The sequence below is a fragment of the Salvia splendens genome, chromosome 3, assembly GCF_004379255.2.
Source record: "Salvia splendens isolate huo1 chromosome 3, SspV2, whole genome shotgun sequence".
In the NCBI taxonomy this organism is placed as follows: domain Eukaryota; kingdom Viridiplantae; phylum Streptophyta; class Magnoliopsida; order Lamiales; family Lamiaceae; genus Salvia; species Salvia splendens.
Window position 1 is genome coordinate 28027510 of NC_056034.1, and position 25171 is coordinate 28052680.

General features: G+C 41.4%; 1 pseudogene; it reads left to right on the top strand.

Annotated features, from left to right (window-relative positions):
* The first annotated feature begins 239 nt into the window (after positions 1–239).
* Positions 240–3108, top strand: LOC121793574 (annotated as a pseudogene).
* The last annotated feature ends 22063 nt before the right edge of the window (positions 3109–25171 follow it).

Consider the following 25171-nt stretch of genomic DNA (forward strand, 5'->3'; position numbering starts at 1 on the left):
AAAAATAAAAACATATCTCTACTTTATTTTTTCTTTTACTTTACTCTCCTCACTCAACAGATAAAATAAAATTGTAAAATTGTATAAAGTCATGTGCCCCCAATGAAGGGTTCCTTGAGACGAATTAAACAAAAAATTTCCAGTCAAATTTGAAAAATTGATAAAGCTTAGGGGCCAAAATGAAACTGAAATTGTCCGATGTCAGAATGAAAATAAATTGGGAGCATCGGCCAACCGCACCAAATTCAAAACCCCACCGCCGGAGACGCCGCCGGAGACGCCCATTACGCAGGCGCCTCCGTCCCCCACCCGCCCGATACGATCAACTATGGAGCACGCCTGCAATTTCTCATTCCACATCGCTGCCGTCTCCGCCGCCATCGCCTACATCTATTTCTCGACGGTGCTTGTCTTCATCGACCGCTGGTTCGGTCTTGGTTCCTCTCCCGGAATGATAAACGCCGCCGTTTTCACTTACATAGCCGCCATGAGCATATCCAGCTACCGCCGCGCCATTTACACGGATCCTGGCCGAGTCCCGAGCTCATTCGTGCCAGATGTTGAGGACCCGGACAGCCCGATCCACGAGATCAAACGCAAGGTATGCCAATTCTTTTGCGTTTCTTCAGTTACGCCGCATTTCACTCTTGATTTTATGGCTTGATATGCTGATTGATCTTTAATTTGATAGGACTTTGATTGAATCCCTAAAAATTGGAATTATCACAATGCTGATTGATGGTCCTAACTCATTTGGCATTTGACTTAATTTTGTTTCCTTCATTGTTTCATTAGATTATATGATTTCAGTCAATGGTTACAACGGTGTTGTAAAGTTAAGGTCTTGAATATCTCCCCCCTTAGAAATGCAAATTGAATTTTAAGTCGTGTATATCAAATCTGCGTACTTGCAAGTAGTAAGATTGGTTTGGAGTTTTCATTATTGACGTTGTTGTGTTGCTCTCAGTGTATGCAAGCCATATGATCTGTGGCTGAAATTCTGCTCAGTGCGTTAGTTTGTAACTTAAGCTTGTTGTTAATAAATTATCGTGACAGCGGTGATGTCATTTACAGCTTATCCATTGTGTCCACTGATCGATTTCTGTTTGAAGTGTGAGCAAAATGTAAATTGAACTTTGTAAGTCAAATAATGTTATTGTTGTCTTTTTTCTGTGTTGGGATCTGTTGGTCTATCAGATGACATCTCTTGCTTCCGAATATATGCGAGCAAAATGTCAGTGGCTGAAGTTCCATCCACCCTATGTTGCATGAGCGCGTTGATATAGTCTTTTCCTTTAGCTGGAACTTCTGGTTGCCTGCACTTGTCTATGACTCCAGTTAGTTTTTATTAGGTCCTCATCATAATAGTGATGACATCATTTTCAGCTTATTCGTTGTGTTCAGGTCTCCGGGATCAGATTCTATGTGTCATTGTTCCTTTCACTGTAACTTTTGACTTCAAAAATTAGTTTCAATGAAATGTCTCCTTGATATTATCAACGTTTGATATTTTTCTTGCATGATAGATCACTGCTAGTTAAAGACTTACTTAGATTGCTCTTATGATGATACACTTTCGGATAAGCTCGTTGGAAATGTGAACATATTTGTTCAAACAGCAAAAATTACTTAGGTGATTCTGTTTCAGTGTTTTATGTAGTTATTTGGTGTAGGATGTGGAAGGACAAGATGCTTATATATGTTTCTCTGACGTTCTTCAGAATATTTTTTGCAGGGTGGTGATTTGAGGTAATGCCAGAAGTGTTCGCACTATAAGCCTCCTCGAGCTCATCATTGCCGCATATGTAATCGATGTGTTTTACGAATGGTATGTCTGATCCATGCAATGTTTATGCATTTCCTTGACTACCCTAAATAATGTTGTTAAAGAGCTCCTGCCTCTTGATGCTAAGGATCACCACTGTGTTTGGATGAATAACTGCGTGGGGCACGCAACCTACAAGATCTTCTTTGTCTTTGTGTTTTATGCTGTTCTTTCTTGCATATACTCCCTGGTATGCTCTGCTGTTACCTTTGTCTCTTCCACTTACAAGCTTTGATATAAATCATTTAATTGACGTTGTGTTATTTAAGGTATTACTTATTGGGAGTGCGACAGTTGATTCTCATCAAGATGCTGAGGACTCTTCTCGAATAATACACGTGATTACTTTCAATTTTGTTTTTTGTTTCGTTAGTTTCCCTGGCATTATATTATTCGGTTGCTGGACTCACTAAGGATTTATATACAGGTCATTTCAGGTTTACTGTTGGTACCCTTATGTTTGGCGCTAGGATTTTTCCTCGGATGGCATTTCTATCTTATTTTACAAAACAAGACTACAATTGAGGTTGCTATAGTAGTTTCCCTCTACTTATTTCCATCCACAAAAAATTCCTGAATTTATATTTTCATCTTGCCAGTACCATGAAGGCGTACGAGCAATGTGGCTTGCCGAGAAAGGAGGCCATCTCTATTCACATCCATATGATATTGGCACTTTTGATAATTTGACAGCAGTAAGTGTGCTCTTTCTGTCTCTTGTTTTCTGCTTTAATACCTTCGTTAACTTCTTTCTGGCAAACTCGAAAAATATTTTATTTGCAAAACCCAATTGTCACAGGTTCTGGGTCCAAAAGTTTTGTGCTGGCTATGCCCCAGTTCAGGGCATGTTGGCGCTGGCCTTCGTTTTAAAACCAAGTATGATGCTCTCATGGGATTGTCGACTCCAGATTGAAGACGAGTTTGTGACTCTCGGTAACATACATTCTATACTGTGTTGATGATGGTAAAGGATAGTTTCAAACATGCATCAACCAATGATAGTCTTGTAGCTGAGGTCATTAAGCTTTCTCCTGTTCGAGTTGTAGAGTGTTGTATCATGTAGGTTTTGTTTCGTGCTTGTTTCCGCCTTCTGGGGTCGGAAGTTTGAGCTTCCCTCCGCTACCCACTCGGTAATATGTATAGAAGCTTACAACAACATTGTGATGTACAAAAAGAAAATTTAGAACCCTGATTGACCTATACAAGTAGAACTGTAATCTTGTGATCAGCAAACATTTTTGGTAATATATTGTTTTATTTTTTTAGGGCAATAGATGGTTAAATCATTTTTGTGTAAGTTCGTGAACTAATTCTATGTCGAGATGGGTCGCTGACCCCATGTATTTCCAATTATTTGAATTTAACCCATATTTGGGTAGACATTCAAACTTGTTTCCGTAAAATTATGTGAAGAAGAATATAGTACTCTCTCCGTCACATTCTAAGTGGAGCATTAATTCGGTATGAAATTTTATGTAATGTTGTTTTGTGAGTTAAATAGAGAGGGCGATGTTTTTATTTTAAAAAATGTGTCATGTGTAAAAATTGACTACTGTATTTAATATCTTTCAATTAAAAACGATATCGCATGCGTCTTACGGTATTAAAGAGTATTAAAATATGTACTTAACTCAAAATTCATAGTTAGTCTAACAATTACTATGTAGTGGGATTCAAGTTGAAAATTAATATCCCGAAAATTTTTTATTCCGGTTGTCACTAAACCGAATAGAGTATACCTGAAACTAATTTGAGTCCCATAGAATTGGCCCAAAATGAATTAATTCTCATTATTTTATTTTTCAATTTTCATTACTTTTTTTTTTCTAATTTTTAAAGGTACGTAAAATATAATTTTCTAAAATATACGTGCGAAATATTCTGATCATTATTTGAAAGTGATACTCATTATTTTATTTTGCTTTTACGCTTATTATAAAAAAAATTAAAAGTTAATGATTATTTAGAAAAAATTATATCTCGTCGCTATATGAGCTACATATTCATTATGAGTTGAAATAATCCTACTTTGTAGATGTAGTAGTTTATTAAAGATATAAATTTTGTTGAGTTTGCCGCAGAGGATCTATTATAGATTATTGTTTAATTTACATCTAAACACGTACTATGAAACACTAGCATGCTCGAAAAAACATAACCATGATTATACATACATATATTTTTAATACGTAAACATATGCAATTAAAACATATGGAGAAAGCTCGTCAATACCTGAAGGATTGGACAAGAATCGAAGACAAATGGACTCCAAGGGTGACGACCCTAATTTTTGAAAATTCTCTTCTTGAGAGAGAGAATTTGAAATCTCTTAGTAGTGAACATCGTGAATTCTGTTATTCTCTTCTTATGGGCTTGTCCCATTTTATATTGAATTGTATTTTGGGACAGATCAGTGATTTAGGGTGGATTGGATTTTAGCCACAATTTATGCTTACCAATTAAATGAAAACTTGATTTAATTTAAGCCCAAGACTAAATATTATTTTCATCCACGAAAGACATAAATATTTTGACTGTCCGTCCAAACCAATATTACAAGTAATTTGGGACATCCTCTTTAATTATAGTATTTCTCGTGTTAAAGATATAAACATCTCCTTCAATTAATATTAAGTCCGCTACCAAACTTTTATTAATTAATCTCTTTTAAGAGTGGTCTAATTTGGAAATCATTTTTTTTCATGAAATAAATTTCAACTAGCCAGGTTTCTGAATAATAAATCTTCTTCCAAACACCTCTTGTGGATGTTATAAACTGGACTCTCCCACAACACGTGTCATTTCAATAACAATACAAGACTCACTTAGCTAATAATAATCATTATCCAATTTACCAGGATTCTTGGGTAACGAAAACCCTCACCATTTAATAAGTCAAAGTAGTTCTCAATTAATATCTTATGCAATGTTATGTCAATAATGATTAAGAAACGATAAATCACCGAGACCTCGTCTTTCAGTAAATAGCATGGAAGACTCTGTTAGATCCATTCAGTGCAATACCACACCGACGTCGTTCATTTACTAAGGTAAGGAAATTTCGGAATGACGCCGTAACCTTTCACAATAGGTGGTCAAAGGTTATCTTGGTTGTGAAACAGTTTTCCTTCTCGAAGAACCGACAAGTTACCTACTGAGAACGCTACTCGCAACTTGTCTACTATGCAGAAGACTTAAACTTATTTGTCTTCCCATGTATTTAAATGTACAACACATTGCAACATCTTATAAATATATAAGCAAAGCACATTGTAACAAAATATTCATTCACATAATATGGTTAAAAATGGGTGTAAGAGTTATTACATATACAAGCATACGAAATATGTTTTTCAGTATACTAAAATATAGCAATTCATCAATAGAAGTGTACTCCATTCGTCCGTAAAAAGTGTTAGAGTTTGTATACTAGAAATCACATTTCGAGTGATTGAATGCTGTAAAAACTCTTATTTTATTTTCCAAGGAATAAAACATATTATTTTTGTCATAATGTTGTTATATTTTACATTTAATGGTTGTTTTATTGCATAATTAAATGTATAAAAATCTTAACAAAGTCTAAGTCTTTGTTTTAGTAAACCGGTTGTATTCGTCGTCCACTTTAAGGTAACACAGTCAGGTCTGAACAAAGAAAAAGAAGAATTTAACAACCCAGATAGGCTTAGACTACCTATCGTGAAAGGTTGCAATGTCAGTCCGCATATTTTTAAGCCTTACTGAAATAAGATGACATTGGTGTGGTATAGCACTGAATGGATCTAACAGCAAGACGTGTTTTTATACTATCTACTGAAAGACGATGTCTTGATATATATTTATTTCTTAATCAATATATGTTAGCATTGAGCATACGGTATTAATTATGCACTACTTTGACTTATCAAATGGTCGCAACCCAATAATCCTGATATATTGGGTAGTGGTGATTAATATCTAGCGGTGCTAGGATTGCTATTATACTGAAACGTGCACGAGGTGAGTCTCATTTGATAATGTCCTCAAGAGGAGCTCGAAACAAGGTTTTATTATTCGGAACCTAGCTTGTTGGAGTTTAATTACTCTATGAATAATAGATAAGCGTTTCATGCTAAGTCCACTCTTGAAATGAATAAGATGTTAATTAATTAAGTCCATAGCAGATATTAATTAATTAATGGACATTTATATCTTAAGCGCGGAAATGAACGGCAACACGGAAACCCGAATTACTTGTAATTTTAGATTTGGATGGGCAGGGCAATATTATTTCTGTAGTGGCTGCTAATAATATTCCAATATAAGCTTGTATTAAATTGTGTGTTCAATTTAATTAGTAAAAAGCTAATTGGGTGAGGTCATATCCAAAACCTTCCATAGATCTCTGACTGGGACCAATATGAACTTAATATAAATAAGAGAATAAATAAGACATAAAATACACTTATTATTTTCTCAAATTTTTTCGTCCCCCCCTTACTGAGGAGTGGTCGAATTTTTCTCAGCTCTACTCCGTGAGAGATTGATGTCTTATTTATTTAAGTCCTAGTATCATGGTGAGATCAGCCCACGCTGATATCGGAATACAGTTCGGGAACCAGTCAGAAGATCCATGGTTTAGTACTCGACGCCTTCACTTGGAAAAGTAGCGAGCCATCGACGATTCTTTGGAGAATCAAGAAGGTATAATTCCTACTCTGTAGAAAAGCATGTTTTAGGTTTCAATTAATCTTAAAGCATGTTTTAATTCAAGTTATAAGCATGATATATGTGATAATTACGCAAATAGATTTTTTCTACATAATCTGCTGAATAGATCAAAATTATTATGTGATTTATTTGTATGCGCTTCCACTGCCAACCCCTTCAACAAATATGAACATTTGGTTTGACACGAGTTTTAATGTTTAAGGTAAAGTAAGAGAGAAATAGAAATAAATGGTAGTGTAGTAGTGTTAGTGGAGAGGGAACTTCTCAACATTAATAGTGTAGTGTAATGATATAAGAATGAACTAGTCCCTTATTAGCATTTCCTTATTAGCATGTCCCTGATAAGAATAAACTTTCTAATTTTAAAATTTTTAAACAACACATTACCCCTACACATCATTTTATTTACAACTTATATCATTACACTACACTATTAATGTTGTGAAGTTCACTCTCTCTCCGTCTGCGAATGGAGTCCCATTTCATTCCGGCACGAGTGTTAAGAAATGTTAAGAAAAGTGGGTGGAAGAAAGTTAGTGGAGTATGAGTCCCACTTAGTTTTAAATGATATGTGAGTGCAATGAGTTGGTGGAATGTGCTTTACCATTTGTGGTAATTATGAACTGGGACTCCTATTCGCGGACGGAGTGAGTAGTTCACATTTTTCAAGTATGGATGGAGTATTGGTTAAAATGTATTATTATAAAAGTTTTAAGCCCGATTGACCTGATAGGTTAGCCAAAAATCCATAGGGTTAGGGTTGAACATTTCTAACTCAAAAACTTCTCAACCCAAATCTGCGCCCAAATAATCTGACAACCTGAGTGGGTTGACCTCCATTAGACATATCGATTTGTGGTTGATTGATGAAAACACTTCATGTGATCTTTAACTCGCAAACAAGAATCTAAAAAACAACTCAATATTTACGTGGTTCGGTATGAAACTTACGTCCACGGGTCGAAGAAAATCTTTGTTACTGATTTGATACACTCAATACAGATGGATGGACTAGGTTAACCATTCTCTCAATATTACAACAACATTTAACACTCTAGAACATTCACTCACTCACAAATTCCTAGTTGTGGTGTTCCTAGTGTACTCACGGCTAATAACAACGATGTATTCTTACTACTCTTCTCCTTGAGAATAGACGCAAACTTTTCATATGTGCGTGCTCCACGTCTCCACCCACAACTAACCGCATAACTACTCTCAATTGGCAAATAGAAGTTAGTTAGCTCAACTCCCAAAATAATTGACACACCAACGATCGTTTCTCAACGACTCTTTTGTGAGTTGTGTACTTGGGAATCGATTGATCAGCCAAAACCTTAACACTTCAAATTGACGGTTAAAGTAGTTAAGATTCTGCTCAAGAATTGGTTCATAAAGTGGTTATGTTCACAACTGGATTCAAGTTGGAGTAGTAACACATATATATATACCACTTCGTGGCTAGATTGAGGGATTTAGATCATTTTTTAGAAGTTAGTCTTCGTCTATGCAATAAGAGTGAATGTACACATTTTATCACTGAAAGTTCTCTTCCTATTTCGATCGAGTTTTCAAGAGAGGAAGATGTGATTCATTGTTATGTGTAGAGCTCGGTTTGAGCTTGTTAATCTTGTAACTTTGTGCCGTGATCAATAAAGTTAGTCTCGTTTCTCCCGGATGTAGGTTCTTGAAATCAAACCACAAAATTCTTTGTGATCGTTTACTTTCTTGTTTAAGTTTTGAGTTCATCGTAAGAAATTCTTGGATTTGAGTTTCTTGTTCAATAATATTTCTTTGATCAATGATTCACTCAGTTACATGACTCCCTTCGGTTGTGGGTACTTCTACATTTCTCGAACCCGTTCAGTACTTGGAGTGTCGCTTGGTTAAACGTGGGAACAAACCGACGACTTTGATTTTGGTTCACTGGGCGAACTCCTTTCTAAAGGATGCCACTTGGGAGTCCCTACTGATGCACTTTTTATTAGCACTAAATAATTCTACAAGTATACATGGTATATATAGTATAGCTAAAGCTTAGTAATGGATATTAAACACATGGAAAACGAACACAAATTGTCTATCTTCTACTAGGCTTCTTCTACTATTTGGAGAAACAAAAGATTTTGGATTTTTTGGAAATAAAATTGTAAAAACAAAAGAAAGTACGATTGCAGATAAAACACAAAGAGAAATCAGATGAGATAAGAGAATTCCAGGGATGTGCTTTCACAGTTATGGTTATACAAATTCCAACTACAACACCCTAGCACAGTTCATACTTCACTAGAACGAGTCGCAAATATATTGTCCATGCGGCACAAAGTGGATTATAGACACTAGGGACTCGAATTCCTACCATCAGATTTGCCCTACTTCCTACAGATCCACAAAATCCAACTCGAATTCACCGATTCAAAACCCAAACTCCGATCAATAGCTAAACGTATCCAAATCAGTAAAAACCAAACATCAATGCATCAAACCAAACGAAACACAAACTGAAATATCCATAATATCATAATCATGTGCCAAACAGAAGAAATAAGCACCGAGCTTCGAAAACAATGAAGTTCACGATGTAAAAACAACAGAACCTGAAACTAAATTGTATCTTCGCCTCCACGAGACGGTGTTACACTGCCAAAACAAAACGGAAACCACCACAGCCCCAGAATATCAACCCATTTTCGCCAAGTGCGCAGAGAAAAATATAAGTGAAGTGAGTTATGAAGAGGAGTGAGCTAAGAATGAAGACTAGAGTGGAGCTGCCTCTCTTCAAGATAGTTGTCACGACCGCACTTCCTAAGGATAGAAAGCACGGTGGATCGCGACTAGTGGGGGAGTTAAGAAGCGGGGAAGAAGGGGTAGCGATCAAGGAAGTATGACATATAGATCGAAAGACGAAATTCCATTATCAAATCAAAGTTTCAAATCACGAAGTAACATAGTGTGAATGACATAGTTCAACAACTTAAAGAAAAAGTAACAATTTTTAAGACTTAGAGTAGCGGAAGCAATTGAGAGTTTGACTACTACTATGTATGAGGACACAGTAGTAACCGGAACATTTATTGAGTAAAAAATCCTGGCTCATTGCTCAACATCCTCCGCCTCCCGTCCTCGCTCAACCGGCACATAGGGAAAACATATGCAGAGGCTGAGTACTTGATGCACCCAGTGAACTCATGCCCGAAATACATTTATTGATTAAGTTATGTCAAGCCATCATTGAGTGAAACTCGGGTTTTACTTTAAAAGGCCGAGAAACACCAAAATCATTCCTTAAAATAGTGTGTGCGCAGACAATCATCCTCCATCATATACCATATCTGAACCATCACGTGAAACGAGAATGTGGCCACAAACTCGATCACTGGACCGGCCGACCTAGAGGACGGCTCACGATCTCCATCAGTGCACTAGCCTAAGTAGGGCTTAGACCCTAGATAGACCTGAATTCGTTAACCATCAAAGTCTAGTAGAACATTATTCTAGTAGACAATCAGATAGGCAATTCAAAAACATAAAATTCGGCATGACATAATATTTAAAACCACCTTTATTTCACCATAAACATATCATTTCAAATAAAAGAGTTTAAGTAATAAAGCCCACCTCAAAAGCTTAGGATTTCCGTAAACAGTTCCTCGTTCCGACTTTTAGCGTGCGTGCGAACCACCTTTTCGAAAAATACATAAAGTTCACATCAATTCTCGGTAACGAAGGTATTTAGAATGCATGCACTCTAATTAAAATCTTTTAATTCGTTTTCTCGGTTTTCGTGCGTTTTCGATTATTCGGAGGCCGCCCAAGGCGTCGCGTGCGACGCCGGTCGGCCGCTTACGCTCGTTCTTCCCTCTGTTGGCTCGTCGTATTTTTCCACGACGTAGAAATAAATTTAAAAAAAAAAATTTATTTAAGCGCATAATTAATTTCTCTTCGAAATTATTTTATTTCAGAAATAATTAAATAATTCATCACAATTAATTTATTGGCCCAAGGATTTAGTTAATTTGGCCCTCACTTATACTTCCAATTAAGATTTGAAGCCCAACTAAAATAATTGGAGCCCAACTAACCAAAACCTCCTATTTTTTTTTTAAAAACTAGGCCCACTTTCTAGAAAAACAAAGGAGAGGCCCAAATCTTATTTCCTCCCCCCTTCTTCACGCCCTTTTCTTCTTCACTCCATTCCTCTCTCTCTCTTCGACAGAAACTGCACAAATTCTCCCAAATTTTCCCGTCGGTTTTATCCAATTCGCCGGCTGCCCCATCGTCGTTCCACCGTCGACGTCACGAAGCTGTTGCCGTCTCGCCAGGAAGACGCGATGCCGCTGCTGTGCGATTTCCTCCATTATCGCGTCGACCCTCACGCCGGGAAGACGCTGCTGCTCCGTCGCCGATTCGTCCTCGGCGTCCCACCACCGTCGCCGTCAGTCGTCACTGCTGGAGCGGAGGCCACCCAGCAGTCGCGGTTCTCGCTGCTGCTGCCGTTGGTTGCCCTCGACTCGGTGTCTCAGCCGCCCGACTCTCCGACCTCGGGTACGTGCCTGATGGGATACGAACTAAACAACTAAGCCCTAATTGCGAGCCCAATAACAGTGACGGCCCATCGGCCCAAAACCCAAGAAAGAGTATCAGTTCGGCACAACCAAAGAGTTCGGTCATAGCCTATAGCTCGGTAAAAGCCGACCAATCGAGCTCAACTCTCAGATCGGCACAACCAAAGAGTTCGGTCACAGCCCATAGCTCGGTAAAAGCCGACCAATCGAGCTCAACTCTCAGATCGGCACAACCAAAGAGTTCGGTCACAGCCCATAGCTCGGTAAAAGCCGACCAATCGAGCTCAACTCTCAGATCGGCAAAAGCTGATCGGCAAAGTTCAGCAGTTCGGTCTCAGTATTCGACTGAACAAGGAGATAGTGGACCCATGCAGGATCTCCACAACCTCCATTACACCCACGATCTATTTAGTGGTATTAAGCAGTTATCAACCCCACTACCAGGGCTGCAAACCACGATCTTAGTTCGAATGTATAAATAGAACTTAGATCAGATAGACAGGGTTAAGCTCTCTAGATCCTGAATCTTATAGCAAATCAGTATTGTAATCTGTAAGCGAGACCAAGCAATACAAATTTGCCCTCTCTTCTTCCCGTGGACGTAGATTTACCTCAGTAAATCGAACCACGTAATTTTCCGTGTTGTGATCGTTTATTACTTGCATTTATTCCCATCAAAAATTCGCCACATCATCACTGGCGCCGTCTGTGGGAAACGACAGAAAACCAAAACTGTGATAAAAGCGAGTTTTTGATCCTCTTCCACCAAAAAATGCATACCAGATCACATAATACCCATACTTCCGTCCGTGATGAACGTGAGGAAGCTAGTCCAGCCCGTAGGTCTGGAAAACAGCCTCGGGAGAAATCTGCCTCCAGTTCTCACGGTGAAAGAACAAACCACTCAAAAAGTCATCGCACCGAGCCTCCCCAGCAGCTCGCTTTGAATGAGGCTGTCAAGTTGTTCTTGGCTGAGAAGCAGGATGAGTTCTTAACATTCCTGCAAAAGAGCCAGAAGCCGGAGAAGAAAACGGCGGATTCTCCCTCCCCCTCCAGACATGAAAGTCACTACCGCAGTAGTGTCGTATCTTCCAGGAGAAAGAATCCTCACCACCGATATGTTCCTTCTCCTCCTTGTTACCGAAATCACAGGAGAACTCCATCTCCACCATACCGTAGAGATGTCGGATTCGCTATGTATGGAGCGCTGAAGACTCCATTTTCGGATGATATCACCAGAACTCCGTTGCCACAGAATTACCGAACTCCGTCAGTGACTTATGACGGGTTAGTGGATCCTCATGATTTCCTGGGACGCTATCAGTATAATATGGCGAACCAAGGTCTCAATGAGGTTCACATGTGTAAGCTGTTTCCCGAGCTGCTCATCGGGAACGCAAGAAGGTGGTTTGATAGCCTCCCTCAAGGCAGCATTAGATCTTACAGAGATCTAATGGATGCTTTTCATAGGAGGTTCTTCCAGAAAGCGGAAACCCGAATCACTTCGGCTCAGCTGCTTTCTATACGTCAAGGTCGCGATGAAAAGATTAGCGACTTCATGACAAGATTCCACAAGGAATGCCTACAAGTAGATGATCTCAATGATCTACTTGTCATTTCGGCATTCCAAAATGGAATTCTGCCAGGAGCTCTCTACAGAAAGCTCGTGGAATGCAGTCCGCAAACAGCTCAAGAGATGTGGGACATTGCGGACCAGTTTTCTCGTGCTGATGAGGCAGACCGTCGAAAACGGTCTTTAGACAGCTCTTCCAGAGGAGACAAGAGGAAGCCCGATCATAGCGATCAGGGACATCCTCGCCGAACTCCTTTTGAAAGAATTCAAAGGGCACCGGTACAAGACAGATTGGGACCACGTCTCAATCCTGAGAAACCACCCGCTCAGTTCGTACCATTGAACAAGTCGAGAGCGGAAATTTTCGAACTGCATTCTGATATGTTCGAAAAACCAAAGTCGATGACGAAATCGGCCACGCGCCGAAGTCAGGATAAATATTGCTCCTTCCATCAAGACCACGGTCACGATACCGAGGAGTGCCGAAATTTGGCAGCAGGTATTGATGTTCTTGTGAAAGCAGGGACGTTAAAAAAATACCAAAGCAAGCCACCGAAAAAAAATAAGAAACAGAGAAGTGCGAACTGCGCTCCTCAGGATCCTAAAAGGCAACAGGATCCCGAAGACGATGACGAGCCGCAATATGATGGAGTGATCCAGACTATTGACGCTCTCCCAGCCGGGAAGACTAAATCGTCTCTAAAATCAGAGCGCAGAGGCTTCAATCGAGAGGAGCCAACACATAAAAGGCTGAAGAAGGAGGAAGTAATTACATTTTCAGATGCAGATCCTGTCCCGGCCATTTCTCCTCATCAAGACGCTATTGTCATTCAAGCTGGAGTGGCAAACAAACTGATCCACAGAGTGTTTGTGGATACATGAGCGTCAGTTAGCATTCTTTTTAAAGAATGTTTTGATAAACTGGAAGTGGATCCAGCTCGGCTCAGTCCGGCCCCACTTCCTCTGAAAAGTTTCGCCCAGGAGGACACCCGCCCTGAAGGTATTATCAGCCTTCCGATTACGGTAGGAAGAGCGCCTACGAGCTTCAGTACGGTGATCGAGTTTTTTGTGGTAAAAGCTCGATCCCCGTATAACATTATACTGGGAAGAGACTGGCTCAACACAGTTCGGGCCATTTGCTCTACTTATCACCTCACAATCAAGATCCCCACTAAAGGAGGGATAGCAGTCATCCGAGGTGATCAAAAGAGAGCAAAAGAATGTCTGCAGATTGCGCTTAAAAGTGCCGAACAATCAGATCGGCACCATCAAGCATAGCAATCACAGCAGCCGGAGTCAGAGGCAGGCGAAATGAACGAAGTCACACCGGAGCCGAACTCACGACCAGTTCAGTTATACGAAGACGATCCATCCAGAACGGTCAAGATCGGTTTCGCGGGAACACCTCTACTCCGGGAAAAGACCATCCAGCTCCTCAAAGAGTACAAAGATGTCTTTGCGTGGTCTCCGTTGGACATGACTGGAGTGTCTCCCGAGGTAATTACACATCGGTTAAATATTGATCCTTCAGTCCGGCCTATAAAACAGAAGCAAAGACTCTTTGCGGCAGAAAGAAATCAAGTCATCCATGACGAAGTCCGCCAATTACTGAAAGCGGATGTGTTATTTGAAGTAAAATATCCTTCTTGGGTGGCCAATCCTGTGATGATCAAGAAAAAAGAAGGAGGATGGCGGATGTGCATAGATTTTACGGATCTAAATAAGCACTGTCCTAAAGATTGCTACCCCCTTCCCAACATAGATAAAAAAGTAGAAGCTCTGATAGGCTTCGAAATTTTCTGTTTTCTTGATTTGTATAAAGGATACCACCAAGTTTTAATGGATGAGAATGATGCTTCAAAAACGGCTTTCATTACTGACTTCGGTATTTTTGCTTATAAAAAGATGCCATTTGGTTTAAAGAATGCCGGAGCCACATATCAAAGGATGGTAGATAAGCTATTTCGGCACCTGATCGGAAAAGAGGTTGAAGTATATGTTGACGACATAGTTGTTAAAAGCAGAAGCACTTCGGAGTACGAAAACAATCTCAAATCCACTCTCGACGTGCTCAAAAAAGCCAACCTCAAACTCAATCCCCAAAAATGTACCTTTTTGGTAGATTCGGGAAAATTTCTGGGTTGTTGGGTTTCAAAGGAAGGACTCAAGGCAAATCCCCTAAAGGTTCAAGTTGTTCAGAACATGGCAATGCCGAAGTCCATACATGATGTGCAAAGGCTAACTGGATGTCTAGCCGCACTGAATAGATTCCTTTCCCAAGCAGCCGAAAAGCAAATGCCGTTCTTCAATGTTTTGAAAAAGGCACCAAAGTTTGAGTGGGGAGCCGAACAGAAAAAGGCTTTTGACGAACTCAAAAGTTATTTAACCGAACTTCCTACTCTCTCTGCTCCAACAGATGCCGAAGTGATATTCTTATATTTAGCAGCATCAGATCAAACCATTAGCGCGGTGCTTGTGCGAGAAGAAGGCCTAAAGCAGCGTCCTATCTACTTCACCAGCCGAGCATTAAGAGGTCCCGAAACAAGGTATCAACCTCTGGAAAAAATTGCTCTGGCATTAGTAAATGCAGCAAGGAGACTGCGGCCATATTTCTATGCTCACAAAGTATGCGTCTTAACCGATCTTCCACTTCGGCAAGTTTTGACTAAGCCAGAAGCATCAGGCAGAATTGCCAAGTGGGCCATAGAGTTGGGAGAACATTCAATAGAATATCTACCTCAGGCAGAATTGACTAAGTTTGAGTGGGGAGCCAGAAGCATCAGGCAGAATTGCCAAGTGGGCAAGTTTTGACTAAGCCAGAAGCATCAGGCAGAATTGCCAAGTGGGCCATAGAGTTGGGAGAACATTCAATAGAATATCTACCTCGGAAAGCCATCAAGGGACAAGCCTTGACAGATTTTCTTGTAGAGGCAAAGTTCGATCAGGCAATCCCTATTATTGCCGAACAGAAAAATCCTACCAAGGACGAACTAACACAGCCCCAGAAACCCGAAGTAGAGCCGCCGGACTGTTGGATTGGATTCGTAGATGGAGCTTCGAATAAGACAGGAAGTGGAGCTGGTATTCTACTTATCGCTCCCGACGGACACGAAGTAACTTATTCACTTCGGTTCTTATTCCCAGCCACTAATAACGAAGCCGAATACGAAGCCCTTCTTGCCGGACTTCAGTTAGCGCAACGTCTACTTGTCAAATCTCTCAAAATTCATTGTGATTCACAAGTCATAGTGAATCACATGCTGGGTACAAGTGAAGCCCGTGATGAAAGGATGAAAAAATACTTGGACAAAGCGCAAAGTATTAGCCGAAATTTCTCTTATTTTCGGATAATCCGCATTCCCAGAGCGGGAAATAGCCGAGCAAATACTTTAAGTAAGTTGGCCTCATATCCGAGCTCAAAGGTGGAGGAATTACCGCACAGAAGCATTGATGAAGCTGAAGTACACTCAGTAACCAGTTCACCAAACTGGATGACGCCAATATTAAAGTATCAAGATCAAGGACAACTGCCCGAGGATAAGAGAGAAGCAAGGAAAATCACATGCCGAGCACTTCGGTATGAACTTCATGAAGGAGTCCTATATAGAAAGTCCTACCTTCAACCGTTATTGCGATGTGTAGGACCAGAAGAGACGGATTACATCCTTAGAGAAGTTCATGAAGGATCTTGCGGTAGCCACATCGGAGCTAGAGCGTTAGATAAAAAAGTTCTGAGATGGGGATATTATTGGCCAACTTTGGTACAAGAAGCAGTACGGCTAGTTAAGAAATGTACGAAATGCCAAATCCATGCAAATATCCCAAGGATGCCGCAGACTGATCTATGTGCTATGCAAAGCCCTTGGCCTTTTATGCAATGGGGCATAGACATAGTAGGACCACTACCACAAGCTCCCCGGCAAATGAAATTCTTGATCGTTGCCGTGGATTACTTCACAAAGTGGGTGGAGGCTGAACCATTAGCTACGATAACGAGCTCAAAGGCATTAGATTTTGTCTGGAAGAACATAGTTTGCCGATTTGGCATACCCCATATCCTCATTTCGGATAATGGGACTCAGTTTACTGACAAAACATTCAAGAATTGGTGCCAAGAGTTGAATATTCAACAGCGGTTCACTTCGGTCTCTCACCCACAAGCAAACGGACAAACGGAAGTAACAAACCGTATTTTGGTGAAAGGATTAAAAGCTCGGTTAGAACAAGCCAAAGGACAATGGGTAGAAAATCTTCCTCAAGTCCTATGGTCTTACCGAACTACACCAAAAACCTCCAACGGTGAAACTCCGTACAGTCTAGTGTACGGCACTGAAGCCGTAATTCCGGTTGAGATCGGCATACCCAGCCCCCGAACCCTTAATTTCTCAACAGAACTGAATGGCGACGGACTGAGAGCCGAACTAGATCTTGCCGAAGAAAGAAGAGAATTGGCCTTCATAAAAGAAGCCAAGTACAAGGAGCAAGTAACCCGGTATTATAACCAAAGGGTGAAAAAGCTGCAGTTTCAAGTGGGAGATCTCGTATTGAGAAACAATGAAGTAAGCCGAGCAGAAAAGCTGGGCAAACTTGAACCCACATGGGAAGGTCCGTATCGGGTGTCAGAAGTCCTGGGAAAAGGGTCTTATAAATTAACCCACATGTCAGGAGAACAAGTACCCCGAACATGGCATATTTCCAACCTCAAGAAGTTCTATTTGTAAGAGACAAGGTCCGGTCAGTCTTGTGTCTAGTTCGGTCCTAGGGTTATGTGCTTTCATATTTTTATTGTTCTTGTGTCTAGTTCGGTCCTAGGGTTATGTGCGTTTTGTCTCTTACAAATGTTACTGAGGTATATTGTTCCTTAAAGGCTGATCCCCTTTTTTTAGATCATGTATTAAAGACAATTGTGAGTCCAAGCTTCTAAGGAAGATACAAGATTCCACAATTCAGCTTAAGAAACAAGCAATTCGTCTGAAACGAACTGCAATAAGCCGGAAACCACTTCGGTTAACTAGGGAAAGTCCAATCCAAGCGATAAAACTCGCCAAATAAGGACACTAACTCAGTCCGGTCAAAGAAGAGTTTACTTCATAAGACCGAGAACGAGTACAGGGAAAGTCCAATCCAAGCGATAAAACTCGCCAAATAAGGACACTAACTAAGTCCGGTCAAAGAAGAGTTTACTTCATAAGACCGAGGACGAGTACAGGGAAAGTCCAATCCAAGCGATAAAACTCGCCAAATAAGGACACTAACTCAGTCCGGTCAAAGAAGAGTTTACTTCATAAGACCGAGGACGAGTACAGGGAAAGTCCAATCCAAGCGATAAAACTCGCCAAATAAGGACACTAACTCAGTCCGGTCAAAGAAGAGTTTACTTCATAAGACCGAGGACGAGTACAGGGAAAGTCCAATCCAAGCGATAAAACTCGCCAAATGAGGACACAAACTAAGACCGGTCAAAGAAGAGTTTACTTCATAAGACCGAGGACGAGTACAATAAATGAAATAAAAAATCACTGAACTGTAAATACGCAGTGATAGAAGCGAAATGAAAAAATTTCATTTACTAAGTCTTGTTGGGCATACAATTCCGCTGCCCTACGAGAATGCGTTACACCATTACAAAGGACTACTCTACTGTCTACGGTTGCTAAAGTTGAGCCACCTATCCAAAAAGTCCTCATGATGCTGAGTTCGGGCGTTCCGAGCAGTTGAAGAATCAGTAGGTGGACGAGATGCTCTGATCGACCTACCGCCTCTTCTCTGAGTCCGGGAAGTTCTAGCACCTCGGCGGCGAAGAGTCTCTTCACGAAGCATTCGCTGATCTTGCTCACTCATATTCACCACTCCTCTACGAACTTCAGGGCGTTCTTGTCTTGACGTTTCCGGTTGCTCCTGAGTCCGTTGCTGACTTGGAGTAGGTTCTTGTCTTGACGTTTCCGGTTGCTCCTGAGTCCGGTGCTGATTTGGAGTAGAAGTTTGAGTAAGTGGATCCGAGGTTTGAGTTGGAGCGTGAGCGTCTGTTAGCGGGAAACGGCTAAGGAATCTCTCGATCGCGGGACGCCGGGAAAGAATGATGTCGTACAGAGAAGCCAAGCGCCGCAATGATTTCACAACTTGTTGGCAAGCCGAGCTCTCCAGCACATTGTTCTTCCGGAGTACATGAAGCTTCTCCCACAGTTCATCAACTTGATTCTGAACTTCGGATATAGTCATTCCCCCGCGCCCGCTGATGAAGTCTTCATATGCAGTCCTCTCAGCGATGACAGTATTCAGCTCGGCCTCTAGATCTCTCCTTATGGACTCTAAGTCCTTATTGTTGGACTCCAGCTCCACTAAACGAGCCAAGAGTTCGTCATACTTCATCTGGTCATCTATAGCTTTTTTTCTCAGCTTCATTTAAAGCCGAAGAGTATAGCCGCTTCCAGTGAAGTACCTCCAGCTCCTTAGAGTAAAGAATACGAAGCAGCTATGTCAGTTCGGCATTTCAGTTTACCGAGCAGGCAGTAAACCACAATAGGAGTAAAAGAGATTAAGAAAAGCTATAAAGAAGACACGAGTGTAGAAAGAAGAATTTTTTCCATTCACAAGAAAAAATTTACACAAGGAGGGCTTCAAGGCCATTTTACAAATAGAAAGAAAGAAACTAAACTAAGAGAAGGGAGACGAAATCATACTTCGCCAGTTTCGTCTCCGGCTTCCCTGTGGGTTTCAGCTCCTTTCTCCTTGTCGACCTCGGTCTCAGCCTCGGCCTCCCTCCTCCCTCCCTCCTGCTCGGCGCCCCCATCGCCGATCTGCTGCACCTCTTGTTCGGCGTGCCCGTCGCCGGTCTGCTGAGCCCTCTGCTCGGTCTCCTTGCCGGCCTCATTTTCCTGCTCACCCTCTTTGAAAATTGAAGCGGGTGAAACAGGCCCCAAGGAGGCAAAGATGGCCTCCATGTTCTCGTCACGGTCAGCCCGGCAATTACGGACTCGTTCAGCAGAAATCAGGACCGATGAAGACGCAAGCTCCTCAAGGAGCGGCAGACTCTGGAGGCGCGCTGCAATCTCTCGGCCATACAGCGGCAAAACGACTTCGGGTTCCTGCTCAGCGTTATCGGTCATCAATTTCAGCAGATCGCCGATAAGGGCCGAAAATTGATTGCTCAAAAAGAGTTTCTCCGTGTAAACACGGAGAGCCTCCCCCTGAGCAACCACGGCAGCAGCCTCCCTCTGTTTCGACTGCTCTCTCTGGATGATGAGCTGGTTTTTGGCACGCTGGGCTTCATCCTGAGCCGAGATCCTAGCGGCCCTTGCCTCCTCAAAGTCTGCCCGAGCCTGTTCGGCCTGGTGACGAGCAGCATTCAAATTCCTCTGCATTTCATCATAATCGCTGGACGCTTTAGAGAGTTCAACTGTGACGAGCTTGCAGAGCATATTGTTCCTCTGAAAATGGAAAAAGGAAAAAAGTCAACAGAGGGGCCACAAAAAATATAGGAAAGAAGCAAAACCAGAAAATCAAGAAGGAAATTCACCTCCACAAAGTCCTTTGGCCATAAAAAGGGCTCAGAGATATGTTCCGAAGTGGCCGCAAACCGCTCCGGATCCACAACCCCCCAGGACAATGTCTCTCTGTGGCGCTTTTGGGGGTTTCTGAGTCTTCGCCTTCCCCTTTGCCGAAGTCGATTCCGGCTTTTTTGGATCCGAAGACTGACTCGAAGAGGTCTTCTGCCTCTTCGGATTCTTCTCGGCATCAGACGCCGAGCTGGTGGCTCTCTGTTTCTCCGGCTCCTTGGATTCGGAGGATTTGCGACCTAGCCTGCTTAGCATGTTCACTGCCAAAAAGCGAGGAAAACAAAGTTAGTTTTCGCCGCTAAAGCAGTAAAGCATAAAAAAGAGATCCTCACCCTCAGTCTCTTCGTCCGAAGACGAGGAATCGAACACGAAGTCACCCTTGACGAGCTCAGATTCCGAATACTGTTTCCTAATCATGGGAATCTTATTGAGCTCGCCCTCGAGCTCGTCCAACGGTTCTACCCGAGGATGAGGAATTACGGACTTCGGCCCTCTCCAGGAAAAGTCCGGAGCCGCTGTCCTATTGTAAAAAAAGAAACGATTTTGCCACTTCGGCCATTTGGTTTTACAGAATGCTCTGAAGGGCTGTAAAGGGATCAAGTAAAACCAGGATCCCTTCCTCTTAAACTGAAAGAAATTAAGGATTGCCCTCAGAGACAGATCCTTTTCTAGTCTACGCAGCTCGGCAGCAAAGGCCGATAAGTGCCTCCAAGAATTTGGAGTCACCTGACCTAAAGGAAGTTGAAAAAAATCAAGAAGCTCTACAAAGGCAGGGGGAAGAGGGAAACGAAGCCCGCATTCTAAGCAGGCTTCGTAAACGGTGGCATAACCCTCCGGCGGCGAGTTAGCCCTATGAATGTCGTCGGGAATCACCACTAACCCCCCAGGAAGAAAATATTTTCCGTGTAAGGATATCACAGTATCCTTACTCAAAATGCTGTGAAAATATTCTACCGTCTTCTCCCCGGACCTTTTCCGGCCAGAAGACCCCTCACCCCCCTTCCTACCACTACCTGATTCAGAAACAGATTCAGAAGAAGAAGACATGATTCTTACTCTTTGATGGTCGAAAGTCTCTGAAGAAATTCTTGAAGAAGCGGAAGAAAATTTTACGAAAAAGAGAGAGAATACAGAAGAAATAATCGCAAAAGTATTCCAATGATGAAGAGAGGAAATATTTATCAGATTCGCAAAGGCATTTCAAATTCGTCGCACCGTTTCAAATCCCCCTTTTTCTGGATTCTCTGGCCGGACTTGCTGTCACATTTAATGCAGACACGTGCAGAGCACGCCTCCTGACCCCCTTACAAAATGCCGAAGTGATTTACTTCGCTTTTCGGGGGGGGTGGTGATGGGATACGAACTAAACAACTAAGCCCTAATTGCGAGCCCAATAACAGTGACGGCCCATCGGCCCAAAACCCAAGAAAGAGTATCAGTTCGGCACAACCAAAGAGTTCGGTCATAGCCTATAGCTCGGTAAAAGCCGACCAATCGAGCTCAACTCTCAGATCGGCACAACCAAAGAGTTCGGTCACAGCCCATAGCTCGGTAAAAGCCGACCAATCGAGCTCAACTCTCAGATCGGCACAACCAAAGAGTTCGGTCACAGCCCATAGCTCGGTAAAAGCCGACCAATCGAGCTCAACTCTCAGATCGGCAAAAGCTGATCGGCAAAGTTCAGCAGTTCGGTCTCAGTATTCGACCGAACAAGGAGATAGTGGACCCATGCAGGATCTCCACAACCTCCATTACACCCACGATCTATTTAGTGGTATTAAGCAGTTATCAACCCCACTACCAGGGCTGCAAACCACGATCTTAGTTCGAATGTATAAATAGAACTTAGATCAGATAGACAGGGTTAAGCTCTCTAGATCCTGAATCTTATAGCAAATCAGTATTGTAATCTGTAAGCGAGACCAAGCAATACAAATTTGCCCTCTCTTCTTCCCGTGGACGTAGATTTACCTCAGTAAATCGAACCACGTAATTTGCCCTCTCTTCTTCCCGTGGACGTAGATTTACCTCAGCAGTCGCGGTTCTCGCTGCTGCTGCCGTTGGTTGCCCTCGACTCGGTGTCTCAGCCGCCCGACTCTCCGACCTCGGGTACGTGCCGACGGGGAGTCATCCAGGCGCACCGGCTCTGCTCCTCCGTCATCATCCGACTGCTTGCACAACCCAACATGTTCGGCAACAACCGTTCCTCATCGCTTCAACCCCGAAACGACACGGCTGCCCCCGACCCAACTCCGAACAGCCCCGAAACAACCCGCAAGCTACGTTCTCAATACAGAGTTAAGTTCTTTCATCTGTTCGATTAAGTACGGCGATGTTCGATTAGTTCTTTGTTGATAAATTGTTTGTGAGAGTGAAAGTATGAAATTAGCTACTAAAATTTCATGCTTTGGGCTTGGAAAGGGATTATACCTCAAGAATTTGAATTTGGTTGTGGTTGAAACAAAATGGAAGCAACTTCTTCTTCCTCCCCTTCTCTCGGCTCTCTCTCGGCTATCTCCCTCTCTCTCTTTGTTCTTGTTGTAAGTGAAATGTGAGAAGAGAAGTGAAAGGGTGGATGTGTTTAAATGGTGTGTCTTTTGGTTATAGGAATGAATGAGGAAGGTGGAAGAGTTGAAGGTGGAGGGTCTCCATGGTGGAGTGATCGGCCGAGAAGGAGAGAAATGAAGAAAAAAAAAACGGAAGAAAAAGTGTTCGGCTTGCTCCCACATTTTTGGAATGAATTGGGCTCCCACAATGTAATTAAATTTGTTTTGAACTCATTTAGTTGTAAGACCCACATTTGTATAATTCTTTATTGGTTAGACTTTTAATTGTTGTGGCCCAAAGCCATCTTATATAAAATTTGAACTTCAATTTTAATTGAGAAGCCCAAATATATATATATAGGGATGTATTCATTTCCTTTTCTCATATTTCCTCCTTTTTCCTTTTTAATCTCAACCTTTAATTCCAGCAATCTTGTGGCTTAAAAAAATCGCTGATTCCATTTAATTATTATCAATTAAAAATCGATTAAGGGCAGATTTGGTAGATAATATTGTGTTAGTTATGGAAATTCCCTGATTCTCTCCTTTGCAAATATTACGGTTTATTTTCTTCTCTCACGTCGAAGAAGGCAGAGAAGCGTCAGACGTATATGATTCTGCATTACTATTTTTTTGGAAGGTTTCAATTATCACAAATCTAAATCCTATTGTTAATCAGTCGTTGGTAGTCAGAGTTTGATCTTAAGCAATGGAAGAAGGTAAATCATGAATTAGCATGTTTTTTAATGTTGCGGATCTTTCTGTAGAAGTGGTAGCAGTTTGATTATTTGATTTTTAATCAACAATTAAATTGTGTTTTGTGTTGCCATGGTATAACATTATTGCTTTCTGTGAGAACTTTCTCCATGGATTCGCTAGCGGCATATGTAGGGTATTAGGTTGAGACGAAGCATATAATGCACGTATTGACGATGTATAATGCACTTAGGTTTCTATATAATGCATAATTCGTGAGAGGCAATGTTTCGGGTAAAAAAGATTTCGTCTGGATTGCGCGGTGTGGCGCACGTTGCTTGTTTCCCCTAAGGGTTTAATAAGCCTAGGGGGTAGGGTGTCGTATGTACAAGTTGTATTAGTTTGATTAATTGATTTTTAATCAACAATAAAATCGTGTTTTTTGTTGACGTGGTATAACATTACTGCTTGCTGTGAGAAATTTCTCCAAGGATTCGCGGGCGGCATATGTAGGGTATTAGGTTGAGACTCGGCATATAATGCACGTATTGACGACGTATGATGCACTTAGATGTCTATATAATGCATAATTAGTGAGCGAGATTGTTTCGGGTAAAAAAGATAGGGTCGTCTGGTTTGCGATTTGTGGCGCACCTTGCTTGTTTCCCCTAAGGGTTTAATAAGCCTAGGGGGTAGGGGGTAGTATGTAGGGGGTAGGTTTTAATCAACAATTAAATCGTGTTTTGTGTTGACATTGTATAACATTACTGATTGCTTTGAGAATTTTCTCCATGGCTTCGCTAGCGGCATATGTAGGGTATTAGGTTGAGACGAAGCATATAATGCACGTATTGACGATGTATAATGCACTTAGGTTTCTATATAATGCATAATTCGTGAGAGGCAATGTTTCGGGTAAAAAAGATTTCGTCTGGATTGCGCGGTGTGGCGCACGTTGCTTGTTTCCCCTAAGGGTTTAATAAGCCTAGGGGGTAGGGTGTAGTATGTAAAAAACAACATTTTTAATACATATACCACAACATGTACTCCGTAACAACGTTTTTATTAGTATGTGTTATACGTATGCATAAATCACGTGTTTGTCTATCTGAATAATTTGACATATTGAAATCGTGAAAATCGTGCATTACTTGTCAGCATATTATATTGCAAAGTTGTTATATTATGCTGACCCCTTTTTTCCAATTATGTACAGTGGTTGTTGTACCTGAATGTTCTCCCTCGATGAAGCCTGTTGTAGGTCAGAAATTCCAGTCATTAGTTTTTACACGTTGAAATTCAAGCCCCTTGGTTACGGGATCCTCGATATTACAATCGTTTATCGCTTGCGTTGCAGCAGTTGTTGTTCTCTCATTAATGGAAGAAGGTAAGGCAAGCGATTTTGATCCGTATGCGTGTATTTGTTTATGTATCGGATGTCTTTCTACCAATTCAGACTAGTCCTTGTATATGCTACTTATTGAGCATGTATGTCGAGTACTGTGAAATCATGTTTAAACATGATGTCCAGTTTTGATTTGTTGCCGTTTAGGGTTCATGTTATGTCGGTATAAACAATGCACCAAATGAGAATGGATACTGAATGTTATTGACTATATAATGCGTTCTCTGGGAACTGCAATGTATAGGATAGAGTAAATAATGAGTGAACGCGATTATAAATCATTCATTTGGGGTT